Genomic DNA, 4,068 nt, shown 5'->3' on the forward strand with positions numbered 1-4,068 from the left:
AAAAATATGGAACGCGTCACGAATTTGCGTGTCATCCTTGCGCGGGGGCCATGCTGATCTTCTCTGTATCGTTCCGATTTTAGTATATGTGCTGCGAAGCGAGCACAACCTGTGTGTGTTAATACATGCACGTAAAAAATCTGGGGAATTTACATTGAACTGTTAGAACTATATCTGGAAAGTAGGATTAGGGGAGATTTTCACATGTGAAATGTAAATTTCTGGAATGTTTAAATATTGTTTTGAAAAGGTATATATTTCTAGTCAGAAAAAAAAAAAAAAAAATCCACAGATTAAAAACCTGTTGGAGGGGCCGGCCCGTGGCTCACTTGGGAGAGTGTGATGCTGATAACACCAAGGCCACGGGTTCGGATCCCATATACGGATGGCCGGTTCGCTCACTGGGTGAGCCTGGTGCTGACAACACCAAGTCAAGGGTTAAGATCCCCTTACCGGTCATCTTTAAAAACAAAACAAAACAAAACCCGTTGGAGAAGGGGCGGCGGCGGGCAGCCGGGGGACGCAGGCAGCCGGGGGACGCAGGCACCCGGGGACGCAGGCACCCGGCGCGCCCTCCCGGCCGCCGAGACGCGCGGGAAAGAGGAAGGTTGGCTCAGCCGAAGCGGCGGCGAAGGAAGGGCCCACGAGGAGATCGGAGAAGCTGTCGACTAAACCCGCTCCTGCAAAAGTGGAAACGGAGCCAAAACAGGATAAACTTTCAGACAGAAAAGTGCAAACGAACGGGAAAAGGGGGACAAAGGGAAAACAGGCCGATGTGACTAACCAAGAAACGAAAGATTTACCTGCAGAAAACGGAAAAACTGAAAACGAGGAGTCCAGCCTCGGATGAAATGAGAAAGAAGCCAGCTCTGATGAATGTCATATACCGTGTCTTATCATCGGTCCCTGCCGCCGTTCTTGGACAATCCAGAGGGATATTTTTATTAACTACTTTGTAAATGCAAGTTTTTTAGTAGTTCTAGAAAAAAAAAATTTTTTTTTAAAGATGACCAGTAAGGGGATCTTAACCCTTGGCTTGGTGTTGTCAGCACCACGCTCTCCCAAGTGAGCCACGGGCCGGCCCTCTGGAAATATTTTTAAGAAGGAGGGAATCTCACCTCATCCCATTTTTTAAGTGTAAATACTTTTTTTAAGAGGTGAAATCATTTGCTGTTTTTTTTTTGTTGTTGTTGTTGTTTTGTTTTGGTACAAGAAAATATTGGAATATTGAATTATGGGAAGCTTTGACTGTCTTGAGTGTCAGCTTGATATTCCAAAGGTGGAGGGGCGGTTTTATGTTCTATAATACAAAGCATACTAAATGGCAATTTGGAGTCACAGTCATGCATTTCATGTGTCTTGAACATCTAAAATTGCTTCTGGGGCTGGCTGGTTTGCTCAGCTGGTTACAGCACAGCCTTCTAACACCAAGCTCACAGGTTCGGATCCTTATTGTAGCTGGCCACCAGAAAGATAAAATAAAATTACTTCTACTGTGTTGTTAGTAGAGTTGTTTCCTAGAGAAAGCCACTACTTGATCATTGCTCTCCCAGAATTCTGTGCACTCTGTAAGATCTTTGGTCCTGGTAGTATAGTTTTCCTAATATTTTTAAGTGCTGTGAATGATTAAAATGTGAATATGTAGTGTATATGATATTAAATTGTAAATTGGTGGGACTTATGTAACAGCTTAACAACATTTGAAGATACTGGTACTTGATAGCCTCTTAAGAAAATTTGCCTCTAGGGGCTGGCCTGTGGCTCACTCGGGAGAGTGTGGTGCTGATAACACCAAGGCCATGGGTTCGGATCCTATATAGGGATGGCCGGTTAGCTCACTGGCTGAGCGTGGTGCTGACAGCACCAAGTCAAAGGTTGAGATCCCCTTACCGGTCATCTTTAAAAAAATAAAGTAAAAACTAAAATAAAATAAAAGAAAGAAAATTTGCCTCTGAATTTGAAGCTGCAAAGTCACCAGAATAACTGTTTAAAAAAGAATCACGATACATGGCTTTTCAAAGTTTCCATCCATACATAAAGAATCATGTGTAATCCCCATATCCACCAGCTGCCAAAAAAGAGTTGTACAAATCGAAATATCTGTGTACTGATCCTCAGTACAACTAATAAGATCTCAATTTTGAAAAAAAGCTTTTTGTTGAAAAAGATAATTCCTGATATGTTGGTTGAAAAATAGTTTAGTGCAGTGTAAAGTAACCCTGTTTATGTGTTTGGGCATGGGGGTTGGGGAGAGATGTAGGTATAAACACAGAGAGAAAAGACTGTAAATTTTGGTTGGAGAGTCTGTGGGTGTTATATCACCTTATGTATTCTTTTTGGTACTTTTGAAAAAGTTTGTGAACTGTATCTTCGAAAGAGGGGATGTAATATGTACTAGTTTGCTAGGGCTGACACAACAAAGTGCCACAAACTGAGTGATTTAAACAACGGAAATTTATTGTCTCACAGTCCTGGAGGCTGGAGGTCCACGATCAAGGTGCCAGCAGAGCCGTGCTCCCTTTGAGGTGCTAGGGAAGGATCTGTTCCAGGCCTCTGTCCTAGCTTCTGCTAGTTCCTGGGCAGCATAATTCCAATCTATATACGGCATTCTCCTCGTGTCCAAATTTCTCCTTTTTGGAAGGGCATCAGATATATTTGATTAGGAACCTACCCTAGTTCCGTATGACCTCATCTTAACTAATTACATCTACAACGACCCTATTTCCAAATAAATTCACATTCTGAGGTACTAGTGGTTAGTTAGGACATTGACATATGAATTTTGGGGGGACGCAATTCAACCTACAACAAATGCATATGTTCAGTTTAAAGATGTATAATAAAATAAATACTAGCAGAGCCACTGCGCCGCTTAAGAAAGAAGAGATTAAAAATTATTTCAGGGCTGGTCAGTTAGCTCACTTGGTTAGAGCATGATACTGATAACACCAAGGCTAAGGGTTCGAATCTCCATATTTGCCAGGTGCCAAAAATAAATAAATAAATGATTTCAGACCAGAAGATACTATCTGAAAATGTTAACACTGGTGATTTTATTTTCCTGGTTCTGTTTTTCTAAATTTCCACAATGAATGTGGGCTTCTCTTGTTAATTAGAAATAACCACAGGTGGAGGAGCAGCTCTCAACTCCAGCACTGGGCCCCAACCCTGCACAATTCCATGGAGGGGTGGGGGATGCCCCCGAGTCCTCCTGGTTCAGGCTCTAGCCTCTCCATTTGCCCAAGGGCCTGATTACCGGTTGTTTCCATCCAGGAACACTTCCTCCAGGGCCCTGACGCAACTGCAGCCGCTACAGCACTGCCCCGGGGAGGAGGAATCCGTGCTCCAAAGTGGGTCTGACTTTTTCTTTCAGGTGATTTGAGAGCTTTCAAGTCTTCAGTGGAGGAGCTCAGAGAGAAATTCTCCCTGGCTCCATCAACGCTTGGTCATCTTGGATTCTCTGAACTGCCCCTCCCATTGGTCCTGGGCCTCTGAGGTTGGACGGACATTGGGCTCAGCTAAGAGTCCTGCTTCTACAGCTGCCCCAACCAGTGGTTCTCAAAGTGTGGTCCCCAGACCAACAGCATCAGTATCACCAGAGAACTTGTTAGAAATACAAATTCTCTGACTCCACCCCAGACTTAGTGAGCCAAAAACTCTGGGGATGGGACCTGGCAATCTGTGTTTTAACAAGTTCTCCAAGGGATTCAAATGCATGATCAAGTTTGAGAACCACTTTCCAGACCATCAGGGAGCTATCTTGGAGGGAAAATCTAGTCATGCCCTTTCATTTTTACAGAGGGGAAAACAGGTTCGGGGAGGAGAAAGACATAATTAAGTGACAGATGTGAAAGTGGAAATTAGACCATCTGTCTCCAGAGCCCCCACTCATTCTTCTGACTCAGGCAGACCTCTCATGTCCATCCCAATTCACTCTGTCATTGTCTGAAATGTCACCGTGGTGCTGGTGACCACTGACAGAGATTCCCTCTGTGCCAGGCATCGTGCTCACCGGCACTAGCTCGATGAATCTTCACACCATCTTGTAAGGTTGGCATGAGCGCTCAC

General features: G+C 44.1%; 1 non-coding gene across 1 annotated transcript; it reads right to left on the reverse strand.

Moving 5' to 3' along the window:
* On the reverse strand, window positions 1–106 carry LOC134366292 (U6 spliceosomal RNA). The gene has a single exon (XR_010022273.1). It is a non-coding gene; the product is annotated as a U6 spliceosomal RNA (small nuclear RNA).
* Window positions 107–4,068: the final 3,962 nt, after the last annotated feature.

Source organism: Cynocephalus volans, chromosome 17, assembly GCF_027409185.1.
Source record: "Cynocephalus volans isolate mCynVol1 chromosome 17, mCynVol1.pri, whole genome shotgun sequence".
NCBI classification, from domain to species: domain Eukaryota; kingdom Metazoa; phylum Chordata; class Mammalia; order Dermoptera; family Cynocephalidae; genus Cynocephalus; species Cynocephalus volans.